Here is an 18582-nt window from a genome sequence, read left to right on the forward strand (position 1 = left end):
TACCATCCCGGGTGCCTTTGTCATGAGATTCCACCTCCCTTAGTAAAATAAGCCACAAGCTCTCCAACTGGAGGCTGGAGAGAGTCCCTGCAGGGAGGCACGGTAGGACCCCACAGCCCCACCCCCATCCCCAAGTCATCTGTCCCAGGAGCATCTCTATCAGTGTTTATTGCTCCACCCCCTTGTCAGGAAAGGACCCCAGGTACTTAACACCCTTTGTGCCACTCTGACCTTACTGTGGGTGTTCAGGGCCATTCTCTTCTTCTCTGTGGTCCCTGCAATTGTGCTGCAACCAGGGCCCTCACCTGGAGCCATGGGAGAGCAACCAGGGAGCAAGACAAAGAGTAACACCTCAGTGGACCATCTGGGCCCCTCCCCAGCATCTGCTGCTCCTCCAAGAACCACCAGCAGCTCCTTTCCTGGGTCCAGCCAAATAGCAGACCCCATCGTCTCACGAGAGGTCATACCGGAACAGTCCTCCTCAAAGGACCCCCAGGAGCAAGCGAGACAGAGGCAAAGCTCCCTGGAGGCCCACCCTCTGCATCTGGTCCCCATGTGCACTGCACACACCCCCAGCCCCTGCAGGACGAGTGCTGAAGTATCTTCAAGAACAGGAGCCCTGGACTGGGGTTCGGGGAAGGGAGGCTTCTGAGTTCATGTCAGAGAAGCTTCCACGCTCAAGTCTTCTAGGTTCTTTGTATACAGTGCAGAAAAGTCGTGACCGGAGCCAGAGTGGGCCGACCCTGGGGTTCTGAACCAAGCAGTGAAAGTGCCCTTTCTGGGTGGGTCTGCACAGGTAGGCCAGCTGTCTGCACGCACAAATGCTCCTGCACATAGGGTCCCAGGCTTCTCGGTTCCGGATCCAAGCCCATGAGCACTATGAGTGTCAGGACCCTATGACATAAGGGGCAGCGAAATAGCCAAGACTCACAGACACTTACGTGAGGAAGAAATAACCTGTGAGGGAAAAGTGCATCTCTCAGAGGCCGATTGCATGCTCTGACCCGCCAGATGACAGGATTGCACATCCCTTATCTCTGCTGTGACTGACTCAGGGCCAGCCCAGGTCCAGAGCAGTGAGACAGCGGGACTCACAGCCTTCTTTTCCAGCTCCCCACCCTGAACAGCAGCAATAGAAACAAATAGGATCCATTTTGGGAATCTGATGTCACCAGGGACTCAGCTTTCTGACTTGGTAGAGCCCCTGGGAAAAGTTTACATTTTTAAGCCTAAGATTTTAGCATTTGCTCTGCGTGTGAATTCACTCATCTGTTTTTTTATGGGTATTCTATTTTATTAATATTTAAACTTCACTAGGAGTTCAATTCTATACTAGCCTTATGTTCAGAATGTTGAAGTGAAGATTAAAAATGGACAAAGCTTTAAGAGTGCAATATATTGAACACTGCACAATATATTAACTAGACAACCAGGGGATGGTGTAACTGTGTATTTAGGAGCACAAGTATAGGGACAAGCCCTGGAATTGGATGAAAAACCCACTATTCAGGACTGAACAGAGATCCTTGGCTGCTTACAGACTCTCTCCTTGACTTCAGACTTGAAACAAACCAAGGGAGTCTGTCAGTGGACACAAACCACTGAATTCAGGACCAACAGCAATAGGAAAGGCTAGATCCAGTTCTGACTGTGGAACCAGCCTGAAGCAAACAGGGGTGGCCGGAGGCTGGAAATGCTGCAACTGAAGTCCAGGATCCATAGCCATGAGCAGCTGTCTTCTAAAAATCATTGATTTCAACCCTAAGGTGGTTTTCCCAAACAGAGTCACCCATCCACCGATTCGAGAAACCCAGGCTGAGGACCCAGGCTGAACATCTCTGTGGGCAGTTCAGAGAAGCCACCTCCCTCAGGCCTGGCCTTTGGAAATTCACTCAGAGTAGCGCGTTTGCTCCTGTGGTGCTGTCTGTCCATCAGTCCACCAGTCTGTCCATCCGTCCCCTACCCTCAGCTCCCTAGAAAGGCTCTGGACCACTCCCATGTGGCCTGATGCTGAGCACAGGAGAGAGCAGGGAATGGCAGGGACCAGGGAGACTGGGTGACCTGGTACCTGTTCCGGCCACTGTTGCCAGGTAACCACTCTCAGACCTCAAGGTGTAAACAGGAGTCTTGTCATGTTCACAGAGTCTGTGGGTCTAGGCTTCAGACAGGGCACGGCAGGAAGAGTGTTTCTCTGCAATGCCTAGGACCTTGGGTGGGAACACAGGCTGGGCGATTCTACTGCAGGCCCTAGAATCAGCCAGGGACATCTCTCCGGTGGCTGGCGTGGAGGCTGGCTACCCACCAACTCTGCTGGGCTATCTGCTGCAGCCTTTGTGTGTGGCCTCTCTTCTCACTGTGTGGTGGCCCAGGAGGGTGCATTTCTTACATGGAAGGTCAGGGCTGGGGAAAAGGGGTTAATCCCTTTGACTTAGTCTCAGAAAGCACACCTTGTCACTTCTGCTCCATTCTGCCGGTTACCAGGGAATTACAAAGTTGGCCTGGATTCCAGAGGAGGAAACAGAGGAGGCTTTTAATGGAGGGGGGAAGGGTTCCAAGTTCTAGAAGGGCTTGAGATTACAATCTGCCACGGCTGCAGGTCCCTCCCATATGGCAGATGGAAACCCACAGCCTTGACAAGGTTCTCATGCATCTGTTCTGAGCAGATTCCTTGAGCCTGACCACATTTGGGATTTCCACCCTGGGCTCCCCGTGGCCTGTGGTTTAATACAAGCAACTCTGCAAGCCAGTTCCCAGTGACAATGCCTTTTTTGTGGGGCCATTTAACATAAATCACAGCCTAGCACAGTAAAAGGCAGCTTCCGTGTAGTGGTAAAAGCAGAGACTCAAACTAGACTGCTGGTTCCAGGACTGGCTCTGTCACTTGCTGTGTGACCTTGGGCAAATTACTTAAGCTCTCTGAGCCTTTGTTCCCTTATCTATGAAACAGGGACAATAAAAAGTGGTACTTTCTGTGTTAGCTGAGGCTGCCATAATAAAATACTATAGACTGAGCGGTTAAACAAGAGAAATTTATTTTCTCACAGTTCCAGAGGCTGGAAGTCCAAAATTGCAGTGTCTCCTGGTCAGTTTCCCACTCCAGTACTCTTGCCTGGAAAATCCCATGGAACCTGGTGGGCTGCAGTCCATGGGGTCGCTAAGAGTCGGGACACTACTGAGCGACTTCACTTTCACTTTTCACTTTCATGTATTGGAGAAGGAAATGGCAACCCACTCCAGTGTTCTTGCCTGGAGAATCCCAGGGACAGAGGAGCCTGGTGGGCTGCCGTCTATGGGGTTGCACAGAGTCTGACATGACTAAAGTGACTTAGCAGCTTAGCAGCTGGTCGGTTTCTGCTGAGACTTCTCTTCTAGGCTTAAAGATGGCAGCCTTTCCCCTTTGTCCTGGCATCGTAGCCTCGTGTGGCTGTCTGGCGTCTCTTCTTACAAGGACACTAATCCCATCATCTCACTCCGGATCTTCCCAACCCAGGGATCGAACCCAGGTCTCCCGCATTACAGGTGGATTCTTTACCAGCTGAGCCACAGGGGAAGCCCAAGAATACTGAAGTGGGTAGCCTACCCCTTCTCCAGTATATCTTCCCAACCCAGGAATCAAACCGGGGTCTCCTGCATTGCAGGTGGATTCTTTACCAACTGAGCTATGAGGAAAGAAGACTCATCTCACTCCAGGGGGTTCTAATCTCATGACCTTATCTAAACCTAACCACCTCCCAAAGGCCCCACCTCTGAACATATCACCTTGGGAGTTAGGACTTCAGCTCATGAATTTGAGGGTACCTATAGTCACCTCCTTGTAGGACTTCCATGAGAATTAAAGGAGCCACTGGGACATGTTTAGAATGGTATTTGGCCTGTGGTGGTGGTTGTTCAGTAGCAAAGTCATGTTAGAATCTTCGACCCCACGGACAGCAGCATGCCAGTCCTCCCTGTCCTTCACCATCTCCCTGAGTTTGCTCAGATTTATGTCCATTGAGTCGGTGATGCCATCCAACCGTTTCATCCTCTGTCATCCCCTTCCCCTCCTGCCTTCAGTCTTTCCCAGCATTAGGGTCTTTTCCAGTGAGTCAATTCTTTGCATCAAGTGGCCAAAGTATTGGAGTTTCAGTTTCAGCATCAGTCCTTCCAGTGAATATTCAGGGTTGATTTCCTTTAGGATTGAATGGTTTGATCTCCTTGCAGTACAAGGGACCCTCAAGGGTCTTCTCCAACACCACAATTCGAAAGCATCAATTCTTTGGCCTGTGGTAGCCACTCCAAAATACAATGAAAATGATCAGGAGAAGAGCCCAGAGCAGGAAGCCACTGCTCTGAGTGGCTAGAAGGACTGTGGCTTGTAGAGTCTTAGGGACACAGGGAAGTTTCTATCTCTGCATTGCAAGGACTCACATCTTTGATGAGAAAGCTGAATCATACCCACATGGGCTGGGGAATGCAGTGCGGGGCGATGGGCCGGCCGCCAAGCCCAAGGTCTTGCATTGAACTTCAGTGTGGAGATTTCACCTTTCTTCATCTTTGCGTGCATGTGGCTTTCTTTTTTTTTTTTCCAAGTTCATAACTTATTCTCGTCCATGGTTTTGGGAGAGAGTGGGGGAGAGGAACCAAAGATGTCTTTAATTAAATATCTCCACTCCCTCCTCCTTAAGGTCATTCACAGTCAATAAGGGGGAGGAGAAATATCTTTTTAGAAGACCTTGCAAATGGAAAATAAAAATGAATGAATGCAAAAATATTCCTATCTAGCCCACATCCTTCCTTGGGTTGTGATTTAGAATGTGCAGAGGGATGTATAGAAATACAAAGCAGCTTGGGAAAAAGTCTCAGCCCTGAGAATCTTATAGTATTAAAACTCAAGTAATCCCGCACTAGAGAAAAATATAGCAAAGCCCGCGCTTGGCCCCTGCCAACCGGTGGGCTCCACCCTCTGTGACCCGGGGGGTTGTGGGAGGTCCCCGGAGAGCCCAGCGCAGGCTGCTTTTGACAGCTGAATTTTATTAACTGTTTTTTCATTACTCCTGATGGGCCTGGCAATGAACTCTTATCAGTGTATTGTGGCGAGTACAAGTCAATTAATTTCTTTTAAATAACTTCAACTGAAATCCTATTTGATTTATATTCCAAAAATGATTTCCATTCCATTCCTTCCTGAGATTATCGTCCCGGCTGAGTTAATCACACTGGCTGCACAGTCACCCATACCCCAGGGAGAAAACAGGATCAGGGAGGGAAGGAAATGAGAAGAGGGTGGATCTGAGAGCATTCTAAAGACCCTTTATTCAGTGTGAGGCCATGTGCTCCGTGACAGGAGAGCTCGTTTAAATCTTGCCTGCAGAAAGGCTTATTTCTAGTTGTTGTGGCAAGGCGTGAATTGAGAAGCATACGCGATGTCCAGAAGGGGGAGGAGTTTTAACCAAGAAGCAGTACGGGTGGCCCACCGTGGCTGCCAAGGTTTGGGGGTGTACCACACCCTCCCAGCATGCAGAGTTTACCATAGTTCCTGGGGCCGGTGTCCCAGGACCCCACCCCTGTTGTGAGCCTCCAAGCCCTATGTCGGCTGCTCTGTGGGACCACCCCAGACATGGCGTGGGTGACAGTGAGCAGAGCTTCCACAGGCCTTGCTGTCTGCCAGACAGAGGCTGGCACGAGCCGATGCGCCACCTTCCTGAGGGTCTGCCCACGTGCCCCGGTCTGTCACCAGCCAATCTCCCCAGGTGACAACTCTGGGCTTTTCTGGGTGGCGGGGAGGACAGTCACACCCTCTCGGAAGAAGTGGCGTTGAGCTAGGTGGCATCTGGCCCCAGAGAGCAGAGCTTAGCAAGCATCTGTTGTGATAGTGACAAGGAGTTCCGTGGGAGGGTAACTCCCATGTTCTGGGAGTGGTGCTGTGGCTCAGTCCCAAGGCCGGGCAGGCATGGGGTGGGTGAGAGATGCCTTCTCAAGCCGTGTCCTGCCCCGATGCCAGGATGCTGAGTCGGGCCTGGCGGATGGTCAGGCAACAGCAGGTCACTGCCCTGGGGTAGGAATAGCTGGTGAAGAACTCAGGGCAGTTCAGAAGTTTGACAGAGATGAGTTTGGGCCCCTCAAAAAATGTATCTGCAAAATATGTGCTATGGAAGTGAAAGTCAGTTGCTCAGTCATGTCCGACTCTTGGCCACCCCACGGACCATAGCCCGCCAGGCTCCCCTGTCCTATGGAATTTCCCAGACGAGAATACTGGAGTGGGTTTCCTCCTCCAGGGGATCTTCCCTATGGATCCTATATTACTAATTTGCCGGCCTGCCCTAACAAAGTACCATAGACTGGGCAGCTATGTCCAGAACTTTATTTTCTCATAGTTCTGGAGGCCGGAAGTCCAAGATCAAGGTTCCCGAAGATTTGGTTCCTACTGAGGACTCTGAGCGAAGGCTCTGTTCCAGCCCTCTCTCCTCAGCTTGTAGACAGCCATGTTTACACACACTCACGTCTTCACACCCTCCTCCCTCCATGTCTGTCTGTGTCCAGATTTCCTCTTCAGAAAAGAACACCCATCTGTTAGATTAGAGCCCACCCTAATGGCCTCATTTTAATTGAATTACCTTTGTATAATCCCTGTCTTTGAATAGGGTCCCCTTCTGAGTCACTGAGGGGCTAGAACCTCACCATGTTCTTTTGGGGAGGACACAGTTCAGCCCTATCCTGTGCAGCTGCTGTCCTGGGGTAGCAAGATAGCCTCATTCCCCAAACCGTGAAGCTGCCGACTTCAGAAGCATCTAGGGCATGGGCTTAAAATGTGAGTTACAAGCCAGAGTCACTGAATCTAAATCTCTAGAGGTGTGTCTCGGGATTCAACATTAAAATAGGCTCAGTTAGCTCTCCAGTTGATTCTGGTCCCCTCTGAAGTTGGCGTGTGTGTGTGTGTGTGTGTACAGGCAGGAAGGAGAGAGTACCCATAAGGATGACACAGCTCAGCCTTCAAGGAGCTCCCTAGTCAAAGAAACAAGCCCTACATGAAATAATCAGATAAAATAGGACGCAATATACTTAAACCAGTGACCAATTGAACAGCACAAAGTGCCCTGGTGACAAGAAAGAAGGCGGTTCCCCGAAGCAGGGCATGTCAGGGAAGGAGTCGCAGAGGTGATGTTTGTCACGTCTTCCTGCGCACAGAAGCAATTCAAGGCCGAGGACTAGAAATATGAAAGGACAGGGATGCTGGAAGATGTGAGGATATGTAGAAAGACTTGCCTCTCTGTTAAGCATACATTTGAGCTGTATCGCCTTTGTCTTTATCAAAAAGCAAATGTAGGTTTTTTTCTGGAATTCCTGTTTGCTGTCTTGAGTTGTGATTGTCCGTGTCTGACACATGGACACTCAGCAGAGGGCTGCCGACTTCAAGGTTCGGGGCGTTCTGTGTGGTTTGTGGCCTGATGGCTTCATCTCCGGAGGGAGATGTATGGCTGGTGGGGTGACTCAGCTGGTGAACAAAATGGTTTGGTGTTTCTGCCTCCAGCAGGTAGGTGTGGATGTTGCTGCTCTAAGTGACATGCATCCGACCTGTCTTCCTCTTTGTGTACTGTTCCTGGTCCACGAACTCACGACAGGAAACCACATGGAAAGAAACATGTCAGGCCTGGAAAAGATACGGAGCACAGAGAGTCCTGCAGACTTGGGGCTGTGTTCATGCTTCCTGGCTGGGTCACCCTGCAAGTCACCCTCCTCCCCGGGTCTAGAGTCCTTCATCTGTTCCATAGGGAGAATAATAATACCTCTGGCATAGTTCTGTAGTGAGCATTAAGTAGGTTAATTATGAAAGGACTTTCGAATAGTGCCTGGAATATAAGGATGCAATAAATGGTAGCAATCAATATATATATTTTTTCTACCTGGGTGAGTGATGTTCTGAAATTTACTTCAAACAAGATATCAAGGTTGTTCTCTGGGGACTGGCTAGTCACTAACAAATCCATTTCCTTATCATGATCTATATAGCTCAGTGATTTTTCTGCTCTCTGCTCCAAGCTGAGGCAAGAGAACTTCTCCGCCCGGACTGAAATGAAGCATCAGCCATCTGTGCAGGTCTCAGCCTTCCTGCAAGAGGCTGGCCATGGACTGTGCGCATGCATGTGTGTGTGTGCACATGTATATGTGTGTGCACACATGTGTATGTGTGCATGTGTGTGCACATGAGTGCACATACATCTTCAATCCCAAGGTCACTGCATGTTGGTTAATATTCCTGTTGCTGGAGATTCTGGGAATGAACAGCCTGCTCAGATGACTAATCTGTTCCTGCAGTAGGAGCTCTGCTTCCTGTGAGGCAGTGGCCCTGGTACACACTACCAGCTCTGCCTCAACTACCTTTAGAACCAAGCCCCAGTGCATGGGCTGTGGGCACAGCCCAGGCGGCTCACTGCAGGCCACTGCCACTCACCCTTGGCAGGCTACATGTGTGATGGACTCCGCTGCTCCTCCTGGGAGCACAGTACTTCTCAAGCATCTCCCTGTGACACTGGAGCAAGTTCTTCCCTGTGCCTGCACTTTAAACTCATGATGAAATGTTGAATTTGAGGAGGGGTCAAGTAGGTACAAGTGTCAGAACTCCTTGACTCTTATTTGTGGATTAATTCTCAGTTGCTCAGTTGTGTCCAACTCTTTGTGACCCCGTGGACTATAGTCCACTAGGCTCCTATGTCCATGGGATTTTTCAGGCAGGAATACTGGAGTGGGTTGCCATTTTCTCCTCCAGGGGGTCTTCCCAATCCAAGGATTAGACCTGTATCTCTTGCGTCTCCTCCATTAGCAGGTGGATTCTTTACCATCCAGCCAGTTGGGAAGTCCATTGTAGATTAATTCTCTAATCCGATTTTTTTGTGTGCAAACAATCTTAGGGAAACCCACTAGAGAAGACTGATAAAAGCAGAGCTCCCTGGTTAAGGTGGGGCTGCCCGCCTTCCAGATCCTCTGAAATTCCCACTCAGAATCCTAGGATGTCTCCTAACCTCCTGATCCTCCTCTGATCTGGGCATCCTCCTTGCCTTCTGCACTGGTCCCCTGCCACTGGTCTCCCGACAGTATCCTCAGCCCCTTCCCTGCAGAGTGGACAGGACAGAGTCCAGATAAGAAGGGACCACTCCTGCCAGATCAGGGCCAATGTCCTTTTGGATAATCCTTACAGACCTCTCCGCTCAAATGCGCTGTTTGAACCTGACTTTTCTGCACTCTCCCAGTATCAGACTACTAGCACTAACTGGACAGCTTGAGCTGGGAAATTGAACATGTGTTTATCCAGACTTCTTTGTCCCACTCTGGTTACTAGTCTCCTCCTCCCTCCCACGTCACTCAGGGGACAGGAGGACAGCGGGAGGAATCGGTAGTGCTGGGCGTCCGGAAGTGAAAAGGCAGGACCCACGGAGGATGCATGGGCTGTGGCAGGGGAGCCTGCGAAGCCCAAATGGCCCTGTCTTCAGACTTTCACATCAGCCTACAGCCACCCTGATTTTTCTATTATTATTATTTGAACACCGCCTTGGCCCTATTTTTAAAATCCGCTGCGCTTGAGCAATTTTTTCTGACGTCAGCTGGCTGCCGGCAACTCTGCTTGAAAACAAGAATAACCAAATCTTCTAAGGAGTAACGCTGAACCTGCTTCAAACGTAATAAATCACAAAAACCATTGTTTACGATAAGTGGTATCTGATTGCTGTTAGAACCTGTGTTTATTGCTTTTGTGCATTATGGTCTCTTGTAATTTGGACAGCCAGAAATTGTATTCCTTTATGCAGCGTGTAGGCAGGGTTTGTAAGGAGGGAGGCATCTGTAATTATGCTGCCAGGGAGTGGGTTTGGGGAGCCTCGGAGGAGTGTGAAATGCAATCACCTGTTTTTCATCTGAGGACCGGTGGGTGCACCAGGCTTCCCACTTTCCTTGGCCTTGGAACCCTCCAGGGTCCTTCAGAGACCAAAGCGGAGGGCAACAAGCAGCAGGGGCCTTGCAGCCACGGTGCCCCAGACAAGAGAGCCCGAAAGTGGCCTCCAGAAGCTGAGCGAGGGGTGGGCAGGCGGCCGCAGCCCCACAGGAAGCTGGGCAGATGGTTCTCCCTGGAAATTGCCTCAGATGCCCCGGCAGGTTTCTTCCCTCAGTCTCGCCCATCCTTACAAGTGCCCACTCGGCGTTATCAATGAGGCCTGACAGCGGGGGTCCAGGGACAGAGGCCGGCAGAATTCTCTGTCTGCAAAATTGGAAAAGAAGCTACTTGGCCATGAAGCCTGGATCTCGACATGCAAGACACGCAGTGAATCAGTCAATCAGTGGATAACTGATGTGTCTTGATTTCTTTGAGACCCTGCTGGGGAGAGAGGCCTTATCTGGGGCATGGTGGGTGGTCTCTCGTCCTCATGACTCCAACATCTGGACTCCGGGAAGAGGGTCGAGTTTCTCCTTGGTTGGAATGGACCACACTCCATCTGTCCACACTGTGTTCAATCTGTTGGCTCCCCCATCTGGAAGGCTCCATCCTGCTCACCTCACCTGGGTACAACCCGCTCAGCCACGCCATGCCTCGGCTTGCATCAAAGTCATCCTCGAACTGGTTCCTCCTCCAGTGTTCTCAATCTCAGTAGAATTTCACCACCATCCCCCAGTCTTTCCAACCTAAAAACTGGGATTCATCCCAGACACCACGCCCCACCTCCACCCCAGCAGTAGCTCAGCACACAGAGCACTCTGGTGAATGAACTCAACAGCCAGTCAGTTGCCAAGTCTTACCAAAATCTCACTCTATTTCTCCACTTCCTCCCTCTTCCCCAGCTCGACCTATATTGCCCTTAGCTGTCCTCAGCAGGAGGCCCTGCCAGTCGCCGGTGCTCTAGGACCCAGTTGGCGTTTGGGGGCCATGTCTAGGTTTCTGTGTCCCGCCTCACCTCCTCCCTCCCCCTTGTCTGTTTTGCTCCATTTACCCCAAACCCATCTCCGTTCTCAACATGCTAAGCAGCTTCTTGCCTCTGTTTTAATAATTAAGGTGGTTTTCTCTGCCTAAAACATCCACCTCCCCCTGGCTTCCCCGATTTGGAAATAGCTCAGACAGCATCTCCCCTGGAAGACTTTCTCCAGTTGTGCCCATGGGCCTTGGGGTTCCTCATGGCTCCCCGTGTTTTCCCCTGGAATAACTCGTATCACAGTTACAATAAACTATGATTGTCCCCACTGAAAGGGAGAAACACTGAGTTGTCTAACATCCCCGGCACAACGTCTGGCCCATAGCAAGGGTGGTTCTACATCGAACTTGCACTAAAGCTCAAAGAGCACGTGAAGAGCGGACAGCTCAAGTTAAGCCCTAATTGTACATGACTGCATTAGAGCAAGTTCATAGATGGCTCCTCAATGATGCTGCACCCCTGCACAGTTCCTTGCACAGCCCAAGCGTCAGGTGTCTGTCCAGCCTATTCTCCCAAGACCTGAGCACTCGCATGGGGCAAGGACTCCAGCCCCAGCGGGATCTGAACACAGAGCAGGTGTTCGCATGGAGGCTCCAAGTGAGCCAGCTCAGAAGAGGCCTGGCCTCATGTTAAGGACTGATATTTATCCCCCACAAGTATGCTTTCTTGACAAGGTAAACGATCAGTTGCAAGCCTCAAACTATAAGCTCTGGTCTGACTGCCCAAGCCCTGGCCTTAACAGACACGGAGCTGAACAACACGGAGCTGGTCCCCCCTCACCCTTAGTGTTTTCATTCTTAAAATTATTAATGAAGTATAGTTGTTGTACAGTATTATATATTACAGGTATATAACATAGTGATTCACAATATTTAAAGGTATACTCCATTTATGGCTATGAAATATTGGCTACATCCTCCATGCTGTACAATATTCTTAAGGCTGACCTATACCTACTAGTTTGTGTCTCTTAATCCCTTACCCTCTTTTGCCCCGCCACCTCCTCTCTTCTCACTGGTAAGCGCTGGTTTGTTCTCTATATTTGTGAGTCTGCTTCTTTTTTGTTATATTCAATAGTTTGTGGCATTGTTTTAGATTCCACACGTAAGTGATATCATTCAGTATTTGTCTGTCTCTGACTTATTTCCTGTATTATGGGTGTGGTTTTGTTGAGTACCATCTATGAACTTGCTCTAACATGCAGTCATGTCAATCAGGGCTTAAATGAGCTCTCTGCCCTCCACGTGCTCTTTATTTTTTTATAATTTTATTTCCCTGTTTATTTTTGACTGGGCTGGGTCTTCACGGCTGTGCAGGCTTTTCTCTAGTTGCAGCAAGTAGGAGCTAAGATCCAGTTGTGGTGTGCGGGCTTCTCACTGAGGTGGCTTCTCTTGGTGAGGAGAAGGGCCTCTAGAGCACACACTCAGCAGTTGTGGTGCACACGGGCTTAGTTGCTCTGTGGCCTGTGGGATCTTCCCGAATCAGGGGTAGAACCTGCACCTCCTGCGTTGGCAGGCAGATTCTTTACCACTGAGCCATCAGGGAAGCCCCCGAGTGCCCATTAGATCCATGTTTATTTCACTTAGCATAACTCCAAGGCTCCTGGACCTGGGATTCAAGGTAACATATGGATCCTTCCTGTCCTGTCCAGCCTGGCCAGCAGAGCAGTAGAGGAAGTGGGCAGAGAAGCCAAGGCAGGGTCCCCCTTCTGGGAGACCCTTGCTTCTAGGGCCTTGGGCAGCTACTGGCTGACCGGGAGCAGCTGGTCACACGGCACCCCCTGCATGCAGCCTGGCAATTGCACTTATCAAGGCCAAGTGTCACTGTTTTCAGATTTGTTGATTTCAACAAGTTTACCTTTAGTTCACTTACACACACACACACATACGAATGCAAAACTGGCCAAACTCATCACCAGCACCAAGAAACAAGGGGGACCTCTTCCCTCTCTTCGTCCTCACACCCAGCCTCCCCACCCCCTCCCCTGGGGCAGACCTGGGCTTTGATTCCCTCAGCAAGCTAGATTATGATCTCGGCCTCCGTGGTGGAGCCAGACAGGCCCATGATCACAGACAGCTTTGACTCTGCAGGCAAATACAATGTGAGTTACCAACCGAAGATCCCCAGTGGACTTTTTAGGACTCAAGCTGTTTATAAGCCGGGGCCTGGGAAGTGGGTAGATCCTGGGTCAGTTGGCCAATCCACCAGGACCCTGGTCGGGGCCTGGCTTGGGGCCTGGCTTGTGCCCTGGGGAAGCTGGGGAGGAATTAGTGCACAGAACTCCCACTTCCCAGGCCTTCACGGTCTGGTCTCGGGCGAGGCAGCAGGGCCTGGTCTCCTGACCTATGAGCATCCACACCTATGGCTCTGAGTGTAGTGGATGATAGGGCTTTAGGGAGCAAGAGGCAGAGTGGGCTGGGGGTCTGGGGACTGCCATGCCTCTGTCCATCCCAGTTCAGCTGCCTCGTGGATCTGAGGCCACAAGGCCCACAGGGAGGAGGCGTGCAGAGTGCTGGGCATGTCTCCTGTGCTCTGGTGTCCGAGGGCCAGGGCAAGTTGCACCCTTTCTTATCTTGTCTCTTCTGGTCCTGGGGCCTGCCATCTGCAGACTTCTTTTTTCTTTAAACTTAGCAAGATGAGCAGATTGACAGAAGTTTTTAAAAAGAACTCAATATATAGAAAATTTGAAATTATCAGCCTTTCCAAGTTCTTGCATCTCTTCCACATGCAGAGTGGATACCAGACTCGTAGTTTCCATTTTCCTCCTAACAGGACTCCACTGCCTCTCTCCATCTCCTCCATCCCTGGGTGGGGCTCCCCCCAGACCCAGCCCCCAGGTCAGCCCTCCTGGAGTGCTGTGCTCTTTACCTTGGCACCCTTTGAGCCTGCACCAGAGGCTGGAAAACCTCTTAGCCCCCGCCAGGCACTGTCTGTGCCCTGCTCTCACGCCCAACCAGAGCTGCCCACCCAACCCCTGGCTGTGGTCCTGGCCCCTGGGAACAGACCGCCCTCCGTGGTCACTCCCAGCTCAGTCCCACCCCACCCACAGCTGTTCCCCTCCCCTCTCCAGCCCCCAGATCCTGGATCCAGCAACTGTGCCCCAAGAGAGTGACCCTGGGTGGTGTGTGGAGCTGAGATGCTAAGAGCAGGTTGGGAATCAAAGTGTCCCATCCCCTTCAGCTCCAAGAGCCACTTTTTCTTTGATTAGTGGCTCCTGGGTGCAGGGAGTGGCCTTACCTGTGAGCCCAGCGAGGGCCAGTACCAGCAGACAGCAAGTGAACTGGGAGCTCATCTCGGGGGTCCTGCGCACAGTGCCCTGAGATGGGTTTTCAGGGCCCAGGGCTGTTTAGAGGCTCCCAGCATCCTATGCTCAGAGGCTCTGGGGGGAGTTGCAGTTGCCCAGGGGGACGGATGGACCCCTGCCCTGGGTTAGCCGAGCTCACGCCCTGCTTCTGCCCTGCCCTCAGGCCTCTTCTGTCCATCCCCAAAGCCCCATCCAGGACCCTGTTTGTAGCAAGCTCCTGTTCTCACCTCCTCAATCTTTGAGATCCTCAGGGCCCCTGTCCCCTGACCTCTCCCCAAACCTCCCCCTCCTCCTGGCCTAGGGCATTCCCACCTTCTAGCTGAGCCCCAGAAAATGCCTTCTGTTAACTCCCTGATGACCAGTGGGCCATGGCTTCTGGACAGCTGCTCAGCACCCAGCCAGCCCAGGCCAGCCCCATGACAGGACCAGGGTGTCACCCTGCCTGAGGGCCAGACGAAGCACATCACCCTTCAAGGGACTTCCCTGCTGGTCCAGTGGTTAAGACTCTGAGCTTCCAGTGCAAGATGGACGGGTCAGGGAGCTAAGATCCCGCATGCCACAGCCAAGAAGGAAAAATTAATAAATAAATTTAAAAAACCACTTCTCAATATCTCCCACCTGGGAGAAAAACCAGGTAAGGGAGATGCAGAATGGAGCTTAAGGCCTTTACGTCTCATTAAAGGGGATCAGCAGCCCCTCCAGGGGAGGGCAAAGCTCTCCATCAAACACACTTCGGCCCAGGGAGTGCCAGACCCCACCTCCCTCGGAACTGGGTACTGGGTGAGGCTGTGCATTGTGGCAATTTTCTCAAGCTCAGCCTCTGCAGTTCATGGCATCTAGGTCAAGTGCCTGTGCCTCCCAGGACCTCAGAGTCCTAATCTGTGAAATGGAAGGGCTGAAGGGAGAGAAGCCCGCAGGGGCCTTTCAGCCTGCCCTTCTCTGATTCAGTGACCACGTAAAGCCTATTAAAGCCTTGGATGTGGGTGATGGGGAGAGGACAAAGCATGCCTGTTCGCATGTGCTAGAATCCGAAGAGTGCATTCTCTAGCATACCCCCTACCCCGTGCTGGCGGTCAAGGCCAGGTCACTGCCCTGACTTCTGTTCCCTGGATCCTGAGGAGACCGTGAGACCATCAAGAGTGCACTGGGACGCGTAGACGCTGGTGATTAATTACACATCTTTTCTTTCAGTGAGCTATTTACATACTTCCACTCTTAAGGGAAACAAACTTCTATATTATAGCATATAAAAGTTTTCCCATGCTAGTAAGGTCAATTTTTCACACATTTTTTTCCCTTAGGACAACACAAATCCTCATTATAGAGATTTCTGTATTTTAGCAAAAGGAACGGGACTCATAGAAATGAGATCCCCGAATAAAGTTCAGTTCATTTTCATCTTTCTTTTCTCCCCGAATATTATTGCTAGAAATGTTATATTATCATAAACTAGAGTTCAGGCTGTATATAGGTTTTCACAATTGTTATTTTTCTCTGGATACAAATTTTGATCACTGCCAGCATTTTACAAAGTTCCTCTTCCTCATGCCAGCATTCTCTTTGTATGTATGTTTCTTTGCTGGGTGCACAATCCAGGTGATGAGAATTAGAAGAGTTTATGATGGAGGATTCCATCTGTCCTCTTCCCTGTCAGCCATCTGGGTCAAGGATCCTGGGGCTGGGGTGTGTAGTGGAGGAGGGGGCTAATGCAGGAGGCTCCCCCAGAGGACCCTCCTTTCTGCAACCCAGAAGGACCCCTGGAGAAGGCTGTGGGCCCGAGACCTCCTGTCTGGCCCTACCTGCAGGAGGAAGGAAAGGGCTTTTATAGAGCAGCCTTGGAGCCAAGAGGTTCATGTGTTGGAAGTTTCCAGATGGACTTGCTTTCCCCTCAGACATGTCACAGGACTTCCCTGGTGGTCCAGTGGTTAAGAATCCACCTGACAATGCAGGGGATACCAGTTCGATCCCTGATCCAAGATTCCACATGCCACTGGGTAAGAGAAGCCACTGCAATGAACAGCCTGCACACCGGAACCAAAGAAAGAGAAAGCCATCGTGCAGCAACAAAGACCCAGGGCAACCAAAAATAATTAATTAATTAATTTCACAAAAAGATCACAAGGCTCAGGCAGGACTGACCCTCAGACGTCACAGAAGTTCGGGGATCAGGCCTTCTCCTGGTGCCTGCCGCCGTCCGTGCCGCCTGCCCTTGACGCCTGTTTGCCGGCTGGGTGGTGGGCTCAGGCCCAGCGGCTGCTCCTCTCTGCCTCCACCTCCTCCCAGGTGTCTGCAAGTGCCTCCCCCCACCCTCTGTGGGCTTTCTGTGAAGCTCAGCACCCACCCACCCCACTTCCTCCCTGTGCCTGTAGGGGTTGAGAAACTGGCTTTGCACTCAGATAAATCTGTATTGGAATCCCACTGATCCAGCTTCCTAAGTTAGGAAAGTGTCTTCACTCCTGTATGAGCTCCTTCATCTGTAAAGTGGAGTTTTGTAAGAGGTACAGCCCAGGTGGGAGGATGGAATCTGGTCACACGTCAAGCACCTTATGCAGGGCCTGGCACCCATAAGTGATGGGGCGCGGGTGCCTGTCTTCATGCCCACCCATACTTCCTCTTGCTCTCCTCTGGAGCTTCTCTGCCAATTTCACTCCCAGTGAAACCCTAATGTTCTTTTTATCTTAACCACTTTGGGTAAATCCTTCTGAAGGGTGGGCTAACGCACTCCCCTCTTCCCAGGCCTGTTGGACATCAGCGCACATTCTCTGCATGGCCCACACAGGCTCCTCGAAGCACCTGACAGCAATCACCTCCCCACAGCTGAGAGTGGGTGCTCCCACCGCTTAGGAGGAGACAGAGGCTCCAAGAGCTCAAGCCAACTGCTCAAGGATACATAGGTGATAAATGTCAGAGTCAGGACACAGGCTCTGTTGAACTCCAAACTCTGTGGCTTTAAGAATATCATTTAGTCTGCAGTGATGCCATGATGCTCTGGGGTCCAGCCCATGGAAGCAGTTAGGAGATTTGTGCCTGAACTGAAGGCCCAAAGGCTGCTGTGCTTGCCTAGGTTGTGCCCCTGTTCTCCACGTTTCTGCCTCTCTTCTCATTCTGACCCAGTAAACTTGCTCTGCTCCCTGTCTTACCTGAGGCAGCAGTACCCCCTCACCTGCTGAGGATCTGCTCATTCGAACCGTGTGCAGAGGAAGCATTCATAGGCTACAAACAAGGATGCTGGGACTGTCCTGTGACCAGGGAACTCCTGCACTACAAAGCCATCCACTTTGCTTGTTCTAAGGTTCTTGACTGGTGGATATGTTGGAGATAAAGGAAGGATGGCTCTTCCTCATTTCTGGGTGGACTGGAATTTTCACCGTTTTGAAATCTGATTTTAAAAAAATGCTTTTTTTGCAGAAAAAGATGTGCTTTTTTGCAGGCTTGGGTAGTCAATCAAGTGGGTGATATGTGAAGGTGAGGCAAGCCTTTCAGGTCCCCCTGCAGAGTGGGCTGGCTGCTTCCAGGGGATCCAAGGTCCTGGAGTGCAAGAGGAGGAACCTGCAGCCCAGACCCTGGGGAAGGGGTCTGGTCTCCTCCAACCCCAGCCTTAAGTCTGGACCCTCAGCTCCTATTTCTGACTCCAGTGTCAGCTCTCTCTAGGTAGTACAAGCTACCATCTCTAAGCACCAGGCTGCACACCTGTTAAAGGGGTGTGTGGCTCTGCCCCCACCACCCCCCAGAGGCAGCAAGTGCCACATAGATGTGAGGACTTGTGGTATGGCCTTGACTTTGTCACTGTCCTGATCGCGGTCCTTAAAGATCTGACCCCATGGCAGGCATTAGAGCTGTCTCAGAGCCTAGTGTTAGAACCCAGGTACCTGCCCCTCAGGGGTGGTTATGGACACTTGGTGGGAAAGGAGGATGGTTTCCCGAGCCTAGGGCAGGAGAGAGAGGGCAGAGGCACTTCGAACTGCCTGGCATTCTAACTTCCGCTGGTTCCCTCCCCGGCCCCAATGTGCATTTCATTCCACAAACTCCGAACTGGGAAAGCTTGTCGCCTGGATCCAGAGCTCAGTGCATCTGGGGAGGACCAGGGGCAGAGGACCCGCATTCCTCTGGGACAGCAAAAAGGGTGCATACAGTTATTCTCCGGAGCAAGTTTTCAAATCCCTCCCGTGATCCTTCCTCCATTCTAAAGCAGAGGACAGAAATGCTAAACTAGGGTTCTTGCCAGTGCTGATAAGGAAAACCAGTGAATGCAGGAGTCTCATTAAGAAAATCCTAAATTTTAGTCTTATCACTGCTGCAACATAATACAGTAAGCATGTTAATTCCACCCTCCCCCTGCTCCCCCAC

General features: G+C 51.2%; 1 protein-coding gene across 1 annotated transcript in view; it reads left to right on the plus strand.

Annotated features, from left to right (window-relative positions):
* KLHL29 (kelch-like family member 29) overlaps positions 1 to 18582 on the plus strand; it is a 335635-nt gene that overhangs the window by 125188 nt on the left and 191865 nt on the right. The window lies entirely within an intron of this gene.

The sequence above is a fragment of the Bison bison genome, unplaced genomic scaffold, assembly GCF_000754665.1.
Source record: "Bison bison bison isolate TAMUID 2011002044 unplaced genomic scaffold, Bison_UMD1.0 scf7180017864145, whole genome shotgun sequence".
NCBI classification, from domain to species: domain Eukaryota; kingdom Metazoa; phylum Chordata; class Mammalia; order Artiodactyla; family Bovidae; genus Bison; species Bison bison.